The sequence below is a fragment of the Ambystoma mexicanum genome, chromosome 8 (genome assembly GCF_040938575.1).
Source record: "Ambystoma mexicanum isolate Mex_15411 chromosome 8, UKY_AmexF1_1, whole genome shotgun sequence".
In the NCBI taxonomy this organism is placed as follows: Eukaryota; Metazoa; Chordata; class Amphibia; order Caudata; family Ambystomatidae; genus Ambystoma; species Ambystoma mexicanum.
In genome coordinates, this window is record NC_090929.1 from 1,006,117,749 (window position 1) to 1,006,129,886 (window position 12,138).

The 12,138-nt window shown below is 46.1% G+C and overlaps 1 long non-coding RNA gene across 1 annotated transcript in view; it reads right to left on the reverse strand.

Moving 5' to 3' along the window:
* LOC138472646 (uncharacterized) overlaps positions 1–12,138 on the reverse strand; it is a 117,249-nt gene that overhangs the window by 24,665 nt on the left and 80,446 nt on the right. Inside the window, exon 2 of the long non-coding RNA XR_011268652.1 lies at positions 3,510–3,595. This is a non-coding gene — a long non-coding RNA (uncharacterized lncRNA). The remainder of the gene's footprint in view (positions 1–3,509; positions 3,596–12,138) is intronic.

A 12,138-nucleotide genomic window follows, 5' to 3' on the forward strand; every position in this document is an offset into this window, starting at 1 on the left:
AACTTGTAATATTGTCAAAAATCATTCTTGAAACCCTGCTTTGATTCCTTGTGCTAGCGCCAACATCTTTAAAAATTTTGTCTTGTAAAATCCTAAACTATTAATCCTGTTTGAGTGATCGGACTCGGTCTGCCAGGGCGGATGCAGAGGTGATAGGGTTGAACTCATGAGTCAACCCCGCAGCTTACTGTGTCTCAATCTGGTAGTCTAGCCTGAATGCTCTAGTGTAGAGTAAAACTGTCCTTGTCAAAGCTGATTTCCTTGCCTTTTTTGCGCCTTCATTTTCTCAAAAATGCACCTCACTAGATCTTGCATAACTCACTCAATTTAACAGCTAGAGACCTCATTTCACTTTCATATTGTGCCTATGATCCATAGCTACACCCGCATCAAGATTTACAATATTTCACCTGTTTTTATTAAAAAACGTTTTGGTAAATTCAGGCGGGAATTGCAAAAGTGTGTTAAATTTCCAACATGTCATTTTGCTTATAAACTGTTTTCAATCTTCCATTCACTTTCAAATTGTATGCCTTTGCTCAATCCATTGCTTGTGATTACTAGTATCTTTCCAGTGTTGCTCCAGTAAAGAATTGTTTTTGTTTCAAGAGTTTTATACACATTCCTTCATTTATTCATCCATTTCCGAGTGTCATTTTTAGCATTGCCCGGGTTTAAATCCGTTTTTCTCTCTTGTTTGGGGAGGGAAAGTCGGATTTTAATTCGGTTTTCCATTTGTCATTCCTGATTACCTGTTGATTCTGTTTATCCACTTAAAATTGATTATTTGTGGGTTGAGGGAACCTTGCAGGGGGAAATTCTAAGTCTGGTGCTATCTTACTTAAAATCAAAAAGTGCTCCTATTCCCTAGTGTTTTGTAGATGTGTCAGTAGAAGGTTAAACTAAGTGCATTGCTTACATTCTTATGGTTCTTATCATCCCAATGGTGATTGCTGCCCCATATTAAAAATGGTATGATTCTTTTAATTTTCAAATAAATAAATAAATATTATATTTTATCAACCAGCCTGGTTCCTGGTCCATTGTGACCCGGGTATTAGAAAAGGGGGGGTGATATGAGTGGTTTATCTCTCAAATATTGAATCTAATCTGACATAAGCATTTCAATTGTGCGCTGCATACTGGGATGAGATTAAGGTGTGCGTCGCCTGATTGAAATCCTTAACGGTGCGCAGTGGTCCTGTGGGGGCACTGCAGCGCGTGCTTTAAGGTTGGGTGTGGTGTTCGGTTAACAAGGGGGGGTCTGTTCTGACGTGTAACGTTTTAGGGGCGGGACTACTTACTGATTCTAGTAGGCCCAGGTAATTTCTATTGTGTCCAAGGAAATACAAAAACACTGTAAATGTGAAGATGTACAAGAAGTAGTTCAGACAAAAATAGGTATCATATAAACAGCTTATAAATTTATTTTGCTGCTGGGTGCATTTAGTTAATCATGAATCAGTATTATTAATAAAGGCTGTTTGTACCGAGAGCAAACAGAAATACAAAACAGGTTTTCATTCAGAGATACTGGGTGTGCAGGAGGTTAGAACACAGTCTTAGCCTTGTCCTCACACCATTGTAATAGCCAAATCAATTGGCAGAATTCAATAAAACAAAAACAAAAAAGAGGGTAACCACCACCTTTAGTGACAAGTGATTATCGTGTGTTCAGATGCAAGACAACCCAAAACGAAAACATTAAATGGGAAAATTCTTGGTTGTCTGTAGCCAGGCTGGAGGGTGACCTAACACGTGGGTGCGGTGTTCGGCAGGGATGTGTCTTGGCCCCGATTCTCTTCACTCTTTACATTAATGAGCTTTTAAAAGCCCTGGTGAAAAGGAGGATGGATTAACCGTACCTGGGGGGCAGGGCTTTCCCAGTTCTGGCTTATGCAGATGACACTGTGTTTATTGCCAGAACCCCTACGGCCCTCCCGGTGCTGATCTCCACTTATGCAGCCTTTATGGATAATCTGGGCCTTAAAATAAACACAAGAAAATCTGCAGTAATGGGATACACAAGGATGAAGGCGATCTCCCAAAATGCTCCCAATGCTTTGTAACAGAGACATAATACCTAGAGTGAAGGAATTCGATTACCTGGTGGTCAGATTCTCAGAGATGCGTACAGGTACCGCGTACATCAACACAAAAAACAATCAGCAAAGTACAGTCAACAAGTGGGGGGAATTTCCAGTTTTTTGTCCCGCTGCCAGGGAAAGCCTTTGAATGTTGTTTTAAACATGTATAGGGCCCAGGCAAAAGAGGTAACATTGTATGGAGTGCCAGTTTGGGGAATTCAGCAAGTTCCTGAAATCGAAGTGAAGGAAAACACGTTTTTCAGAAGGCTACTGAGTCTACCGGGTTCGTCCTTGTGCATCTCTATTCATAGAGAATTGGGTGCTGAGTTTTGGGAGGCCTAGTGGCCCCTAGCCCCTTCACTTTTTTGGGTTAGACTTTGGGCTAACAAACATGCATCCTCTTGTCATTTTATCATTTGGTCAGTAATGACTAGGGATAATTGGAGGATAATCCCTGGCTCTGTTATATTGACACAGTTTTGTCTGATTTAAACATGGAGGCACTTTTACTTCTGGCAATTTTGCTGTCCAAAAGTCAACAGAGCTCCTTTAAATGTAGCTTGGGTGAATCCTCCAAAAGGAACAGGGAATTCATGGAGTTTGCAACCACCTCAGAACGAGTACATGCAGTGATCAGTAGGGTGGACGAGATCCAGCCCTATTTAATCTGGGCAACCAGGAAAGATTGTTGGTTACTTAACCTGCCAGATTTGACTGTCTGCAGTTGAGGATTACTACAGCTAAATGGAGGGGGTATATGAGACGGGAAGCCCAGTGTGTGGAGTTGAGAAAGAGGACTTGGTCCATTCTTTATTTTTTTGCCTGGCATAGATCAATATCAGGTGATCCACTATATTGCCAGTGCTTAGGTCAGTTAATATCCGTACCTATAGGCCGGCAGTTTTATTTCTTTTGTCAGCGGATTATGTCCTGATAGCTTGGGCATTGCTATCATACTTGAAACATGCCATTTGTCTAAGAAAGGGGCTATTAATCAGTTGTCTTGTAAATATTGTGCGGAGTCCTGCCCCAAATGAACTGGAGCCCTTGGTGGCTTTGTGGCACCGGTTTATTTAACTAAATCCGCTTGATCCAATAACTGTGTGTCTATATGGAGGTATCTTATTGGCCGAAGTCTGTGTTGGATTTATGAGGAATCGTATTTTATGTATGGTATGAGCAGAATTTTATTGCATTTTGTATTATATTATGGTAATCTGTGTTTGTTTGATGGATCATTTTGATTCGAATAAACATTTTTTCGACTGACAAATCAAAACTTTTTCAAAATGTATTGGGTGATGGTACTGTCAAGTAAGGGTGCACTTCAGGGGGTGGAGAAAGGCATAGGCAGGCAAGCAGACACTGTCCTGACATTATACAGAAAATACTCTCTATGCAGTAAAGATAAACATGCATTACCTGTGGAACACCTTTCCGTGCCCCTTACCAGTCTCACCCACATCCTGCCACTCCCTGTGTCTGTGATTAGTCATAGGGGTTGAGACCTGATAGAAGAGAAAGGAAGGAAGGGAGATGATCAATGAAACAAAAAGTCCATCCTCTTAGACAAAGAAAGAATAGTTTGAAAACCATCCATAGCAGAGGTAAGATCCGGTGTACTTGTATTTAGGATTGTTAATCATTCATGGTTGCAATTACAGATGCATTGCAAGTCACTATGATCTGTATACCATATTCTTGATTTATAACAATACTCATGGTGGGCCTTACATAGCCCTATTTATGTATTTATTTTTGACAGACTGTCCCTGAGGGTGCATCAGTATTCCAAAATGCATTGAACATGTTAGTTTGCCTCACCCCGAAATATAAAGACTTTACAGAAAAGGATTAATACATTTGGAGAATTTGATTGTTTTTCAGTGGCATTTGATGAATGACACCATAGAAGAGCACACAGTGGCAGGGAGGCTTTCATTGATAGTCAATTGACATTGATCTGTGCCCTCATTTAGCCTGAGTACTCTCCTGCCATCCGGAAGCACCTCAAGATCTTCCTCTTTGCTTCTGCTTTCTCTCTTCCTCTCCCCTGCTGATCTCCTGACTGGTTAGCTGGCTACCCTCTGATCTCGGGCCCAGGTCCCTCCCCGCCAGTTGCTCACCTGCACTGCCCCCTGACAACCCTTGCACTTTGGGGACTGTTCTGTATCCCTACAGCCCCGCCTAGCGCTTGACACCTGTTGGCTGTACTTACCCTTGCACTTGCCACCTGCTGGCTGCACTATTTATTTATTGTCTTTATTTATGTATCTTACTATTTATTTATCTTACTGTTCTCCTATGTACTGCACTATCTCCTCCCCTTTCAATCCACACTTTTCACCATCCATCCTTCCCTGTACTTGCACAATCTCAATGTCACCTTGCCTAGTAGGATCGCTGTCTTTATCTCCCTCTGTTTCCCCTCCCATGCCTCGTCGTGCCTTGAAACACTTGTGTATAGGCGTGTTATAAATGCCATATCATATCATATCATGAGGGTGTATGGAGTTGCATAATTTAAGGAATCATTTTATACATTTATTTTCTGAATTGCAATGGTGCCCATTACTAAACATTAGCGGTCCAACTACTGGACCCCTAATCCCTCAATGAGCGTCTGTTCTAAAATAAGTTCCAGTCCTAATTTAGGATTGTATATTTTAAAATGCAGTTGTGGTAGTATATGCACATCACTTCCTGCTAAGTTATTATAATGTCTGAGGCCTGAACCTGTGGAGCTCCCTAACGTCTGCCGGTGGGAAATAAAAACTAAAGTGTGCACTGAATAAACAAATAAACTAAATTCCAGCTTACTGCATACATCTGCAGTGTGTCCATAAACTGCTACATTCATAAGGTGTGGCGGGCGAAAAGGTGGATCCTGGCAAAGAGTGCCCAAAAAGGCTAGGCCTTGCAGGGGAAGCGACCCCACACTACTGCAACCCACTGTCTTCAGACTGGACAAGATCTGCACCATTAGCAGATGGGGTGACGCAGCTATGGCGGGAAGCCTCATATAATCAGAACAAGCAGAGCCAATCCACACTGCTCAAACAGGGAGACTTTCTAACAGTTATTTTCCAACAGTTGACTTTTCTGGGCAGTAGAATCTTGAAGGGCACAATACATGCATCTCAGAGGGGGCTCCAGGCCAAGCAATTCCCATATCGTCTGTGGCAGTGTTATGTTCATTATTGCCTGCGCCCTTTGTGGTGCAATGTTCCTTCCTTTCTGTGAGATGATCTGCCCTATGTATAGTACTTGCTCCTGACAATATTGCAGTTTTTCCTTGTCAACCTTGTACCCTTTCCCAGCCAGCATCTTTACAGAGTCCCTCCTGCACTTTTCCTCAGTGGTGCTGCAGATGATGATATCATCCACATATTGCAACACTGTGCTTTCCATGTTGATGTTCCCTAGGTCCATCTGTATTAAAGATAGATGGTGACTCGCAGTATCCTTGGGGTAGTCTGGTGTGTTTCCATTTTATGTTGCGGTATGTGAAACTTGTCAACTCTTGTGAGTTGGGGTGCAGTGGTATTGAGAAGAACACATTGTTGAGGTCAATCACAGTGAACCGTGATGCCTCTGCTGGTGTTCCGCACAGTATTGTGGCTGAGTTAGTTGCTATAGGGTACTCTGTAAGTGGTCTCAAGTCTTGTATGGAAGGCCAGGACCCTCCCTTAGCCTTGCGCACTGGGTATACCGCATGTCGCATGGTGATTCTGATGGTACCAATATTCCTCTTTCTACTAGGACACTTATTGTCTCATAAATCCAGTGGTCGAAGTGAGCGGGAACGGTCAGGAGCAGTGCTCCTGTACTTTTTAAAACTACCTTTTACAGCTCCTATACTTTTATTTTAAAAAGAAACCGTTCCAGAATGGTTTTGTTTTAAAATAAAAGTGGAGGAAGAAGTTGAAACTTGCACTTTCAGTGCACTCCACTGAACATTCCCTTAAACAGCAGGTGCAAGTGTTTGGGGGTGTGTATTGTGTGTGAGAGGGGTGTGGTGATGGGGTTTGTGGGGAGTGGGTGCAGGCCAGCAGAGAACATAGTTCCACTACTTCTTTTTGTACACTTTGACCACTGCATAAATCCCTTCATCAGCTTCTTGTGACAGTGGGTACTGCTTCACTCTTGGCAGAATTGCTCCCTTTTTTAGCTTTATTTTGACCCCTCCAATGCTTTTTATGCATCCCACATCATAGGGACTAGTAGTCCATAGTGAGGTGGGTACAGCTGCTAAGTACAAGTCTGATTGGCGTTTCTAGTGCCATTGCCATTTTCTGTGCTACTTCCTTGCATGTCACTCTCAACCAAACGTAGAAGTTCATCTGGAACACCATCTCTCCATCTCTTACTTCATCTGAGAACAGTTCCTCGTCTGACACCTGCGTCAGCCTGCATCCTTCAGCCAATGCTATCACTGCCCTCCATGCTTTCCCTTCCCCATCCTGAGCGTGAACAGCAATGTAGTCTTTGGTTGCCACAATACTCTCGATATCCACTGATATTATTGCCCCTTCTTCCTCACCAGTGGGCGTCTCTGGTCTGAAAAGATATGCTGCTGGCCTCCTCCACTCCTTACCCTCAATCCCTGGTGGCCATGCTATTGCCATGTCTGTTCCGTATTGGACGATGTCCCTGTCCACTGGTTCTGCCCCTGCCATTGTCTTGCCACAGTAAGCCTGAAGTATATGCCGTGCAGTGAGCATGTGTATGCCTGGTGTCGAGCATATTACTCCTTTGTCAGTGAAAAATATAGTGATGTTCAATCTGCTCATGATGCATCTCCCTAGTATATTTACTGGTGATTGTTTTGAGTATAGCAGTGGCAGAGATAGGTTGTGATTTCCAACAGATAAGGAGATGTTATCAGTAAAAGGAACCAGCCCTCGAGCCCCAGAGAATCCTTGAGTGTGCATGGCATTGCCTGAAAAGTTGAACTTCCCTTCCGTAATACAGGATCTAGTTGCCCCTGTGTCAACTAGGAAAGAAAATGTTTTGTCACCTATCGCCACCTTTATGCATGGTTCCTCCGCAGGGTTAGGTGTTACCGACAGGATGGGACACAACAGGGATGTCTGTGGGCTGTCCTATTTGGGTATAAAGATTGTCCGTTCCCTGTGCAAGGGTTGTGACCCAGTATCGTTACTTTCCTCATTTGCGTCTGTGGTATCGGCGTGTCCGTAGATATCGTCTTGTATTTGTGTGAGCTGTTGTACCATTTGGATGTGTTGTTGTTGTGCCACTGTCATCTGTTGTTTTGCTTGGTGTTGTGCTTGTTGGCGCTGTACCTGCTGTACGGTGGGTGGCACATAGGGTTGCTGCTGTAGTTGTGGCACTGGTTGTGTCAGTCCTCCTTGGTGTTCCATGTGTATGTCACTTGTTTGTGGTAGTTGAGGTTGTTGGCAATTATTTTGTCCCCCATTGTAACCCTGTTTCCCTTGCTCTACCCATCCTGCTTGTGTCACCTTGCCCTGTATGTGCGTGATACGTGTCCTACTAGTCCACAAGTCCAGCACGTTGGTGGCTCTCGTGCTTGCCACGGGTATCCTTCAGTGTTGTCTAAATACCCCTGCTGTCTGTATTGGTTATATCCTCGGAACCCTCCCCCTGGCAGGTGTGCCGCTGGACCAAATCCCCTCCATCTTGTTAACCCACCCCTCCCTCTGTAGTTGTTTCACCCATTGGCGTGTATCCTCCCCCCATTGGTGGTACGTATATGTGTTGCCCTGTGTATGGAGGCGGTGGCGGCAGTTGCTGTGCCGTAAATGGTACTTGCTGTGACAGTGTTGCTGGTGGTTGTGGCTGCAGTGCAGTGGCTAGTGTCATAGGGGCGGGGCTGGTAATGAGTGCACCTTCCATGGCATATTTTGACAGCTTTTTCTGGACCAGTTTTGCCTCATCTGCCTTCCTATCTTCTTCTTTCTGTTTCATCTTTTCTTGCCATAACCTACAATGGTGTACTATCGTTAGCTGTATATCTGGCCATGCTTTTGCTTCCATTCCTACCAATTATTTCAAATGCCTCTGTACTGGTTCTGGGAGCCCCTGTATCAGTATGTGGTAAAATATGCCTAATGTTTTGTCCCATAGCTCCTGCGTTTCCAGGTGCCACTTCTCCTGAATGTAATTAATAGGGTCCTCATTCTCGCGCATTTTGCGTGATGTTATCGCCCCTATGTCTGAGGTGTCTGGATATTGTACCCTCAGCGCTCGCCATAGTGCGTGTCTGCAATTTGCAAATGGTGCCCCGTCGTGTGAGGTGTCACTGATGGTCACCCCTGGGAATCCCGCCCTCTTCCAAATATCATCTGCTGCATCACCCAAAATTGAAATGAATAACCCTTTGACAGCTCCAACCACTAACTTGTGCCCTGTAGTTAGCTTCTCCATTTCATATATCCATTTTCCCTCCCCTCCGCTCAATGATAGTAGTCTGCATTTAATATTCTCTTTGTCTGTGTGCTTCCATGGGACATATTGTGGCCTTGTCCCTCCTCTCACTAATAATGGCATCTGTGTGTATTCTGTTATTTCCTCTGGCGTTCGTCGGTGTGGTGTGATGTGTGTGTTTTCACTCTCCTCCTCCATGTCAGAAAATTCTTTGATAAATTCAGTAAGGTGTCATGCAAGCCGTGTGTCCCTTATGCCCTTATGACCTCTCTGTTGACCCGCTTGGTCCTTGTTGTATGCGGTTACTTATCCCTCCATTCTGCATCCCGGAGGTCTCTAAGCCTGTTGACATATGGCGTGTGCTGGGCTGGTGGCGTCATTGCTAGTAGTGTCCCTTCCCTTTGTGAGTTTTTGCCCTCCCATCCTGTTTCTTCTTCTTGTGTCCTGCACTCCCATTACGACCCGCAGCCCGTACGTGTGATATATAGTTTACTTAGCCCTTCTCCACTCCCATCACTCTGTCCTCCGCAAGATCCATCCTCCTCCTCATCACTACAAAAGCCATCTGAGAATGTCAATTTTGTGCGTGGGCATGTGTACCCCACTGTTACTGTCTCCAAGTCTATATCTGTGTACTTACCCGTCCCCTCCGTATCTCCCCTCACTTGCCTTGTCGCTACCGCTTCACTGCTGCATGCGTTGGTCTTACTCCTGGGTGCTTGGCTGCTTCCTCTTAGCCCTTGATTGCTTTGTTGGTCATCTTCACTCCCTAACTCTGCTCTTGCCCTGCGAAGGTCGTTCATTATCGCGTCACTTACCTGTCCTAATACCCTTGCGTCTCCCCGTATGGCATCACTTACCTGTCCTCCACCCTTGCATCTCTGTCCTTGTCACTCCATGTCCCACCCTCTTTTGCCAGTATACTCTCTATTATTCTCCCTTCCTCGTACTTACGCGCGCTCTGATAGAATCTTTTTCTTCCATGGCATCATCTACTTGTCTTTCTCTTCTCATTCCTCCTCTTGCCTCCTAATCTCCCATTGCTCCAAAACGTACTATTCTTTCTGCAATCCCACGTATGCGGTGCTCTTCCTTTTTCCTTTTCTCTTCCTCCTGCTGGTTTAGTTCCAGTTGCGCTTCCCTTTCTTCTCACGTCTTCACCTTCCTCTCCCGTTCCTTTTGCTCGAGCTATCTATTCAATATGCTTCACGCATCCCTCAAATCTGCTAGTTTTGCCTCCAGTACCGCCATTTCTTCCTTCGTCATTCTTCTCGCTTCCCTGGTACTCACCTCACTCCCTCTCAGAGTGTGTCCTACCTCCTCCTTATCTACCTTCCGCATCACCTCCTCCTCTTTTCCTGTTACTGTCCCCTGAAGTTTTAATAACACCTGTGCTGCTATCCATAGTCTGGTCCTATACTCGCCAATTCTGTTTGGATCCTTTTTAAGCCACTAGAGCTCACCTGTGTCTGTGTGGTGTCTACTGTACTCCCTACACCCAACCCCTTTTGGTAGTGGTCTTCTGGTGCGTATGGTGGTGGGCTGTATGCAGGGTTTGAGTATCCCTCAGCAGCTGTTAACTGGGGTCGTGCTGCTTCTCTTAATTCCCTCATTGGATACAAACCTTCGGTTTCTTTCATCACCTCTTTAATTGGGGGTGTCTTTCCCTCACTCTCCTTTTTTATTTCTGCAATGGGATATGATCCTTCTGCCTCTTCCTCGCTCTCCTCAGCACTGGGAGGAGCTTGTGGCTCGCTGCACCCTTCCCCCTCGCACACCTCCTCCTTCTTTACCTCCTGCATGCACATCATCCCCGGGGTATACCCCTGAAACATTCTCCAGAGGTCAAAAACTTCTAGGTGGCCTGCTAACTTCTTCCCCTTGTAGGTGTTATGTAAGTACGCTAGCACTGAATGTTGAGTTGTCATGTCAAAGCTGCCGTTGAGAGGCCACGGTATCCTGATCCTGTCATCTGTTCCTCGATACTGTACTTTACTATTTGATCTCTGTGCGATAGTAGTGTTGCGCAGATGTGCTGAGTGGTGGTGTTAATGTGCGGGCCCCATAGTCGGCCCCTATCCCGTAATACAAGGATTTTTTAAATATGTAAATTTGTGTACCACCGTTACCTGGCCCCGTAATAGGGGACTTCCAACTTTCCGCTGCAAGGAAAACTAGTGTTAGCGTTACAATACTTTTGTGCTGATCACTACCGCTCTCCTGTTCTTCACAGTGCTATTGCCCCTTTGACACCCCTCCTTTCGGAACTAGGGTCCCCTTCGACCCGTGGCGCGCGAGGTCCCCTGCGCCCAGTGCGGCATGCTCTTGAATCGCCCCGCCTTGTCAGTGCGGCTGCTACTCTGCGCGCCAATGATATTCTTCTAACCCCTCCTCCTTTCTGTCCCCACTACCTGCGCAGTATATGCCCGTCTCTTCCCCCTCCCACTGATCACACCGCTGCTCAGCGTGACCCCTTTGGTCGGGGACGTGCCGGCGTTCTCCATGCGCGGCCGGCTGCCTGTCCTCCTTCACCCCACCTTAGTCGCGTGCCGCTGCTCCAATTACGCTGAAGAAGACCGCGGTGTCCTATGCAAGCCCTATGGGGTTTGTCACCATCTAGTACAACGTACTATCAGTACGTACAGTTGCAACATAAAATTCACGCCAATTTCGACAATGCTATTCCCCACAATCCCCACAGCTGTCTTCCCACCGCACCCGGAGTGAAGTATTCATTAATTACTTTCGTTATTATAATGCCTGCACCTGCTGCATCGCCTCGCGTGTGATATGCCCCTCCCTAGGGGAGCTTAACCAGCCAACTATCTTCCGTACTTACCTCGTGCAGGAATACGTCATCTATTCACCAAGCTAAAACACTCAATTAATAGGAATCCTCACCTATTCATCGAACTACAAGGCCGACTCGTAGGAATGCCGCATCTCCTGTACAGGTGTCCGCGATCTAGACCAATCAGTGCGACCCGCCAGTCAACATGTGGGAGCTTGAAACCCCACCCAGTACACTCTGTAACACCAGAAGAGAAGGCCTTCATTCCGTTCCCTACTACACCCTATATATCGATCGCTGCTAACTGACCAAAATCTTTTAGCACACTGTAAAACCACCCGCCACCCTATTCACAATTCCTCCTGCCACCCGCACAACATTATACTGCTGGTTGCATGTGTCATACTCACATCGGGCTCTCGCCTACCGTTGACGCTCGGCGTCGGGCACCCCTCCCAATCAGCTCGCTGCCTCCCCTCGTCTGGACCACGCCTGGACACTCACCAACCGCGGCCAGGACATTTCTGATGTCAGCTCCCGACAGCCAATTTCCAGATTGTGCTGGCTGGTCGTCTCACAGTTCCGCGATGGTCTTGCAGTCCTCCAAAGGGGGCAATGGCAGAGGGGGCCGCGTTGCCGGGCCACCTTGATGCAAATGGTCTCGCTGTGGTCTATCTCACCATCACAGCAGTGCCTCCAACTTGTCAGGGTAATTTCCCAGGGGGTCGGCAGGGCCATCCGCGGACCTCCGGGGTTAGGGAGGCCCCAACTCCTCCCGCGTCCCAAAGGAGTATGAGGCACATACAAGAGCAAAGAGTTACTGCTGTTTATTGCATAAAAGAGCCACGGACT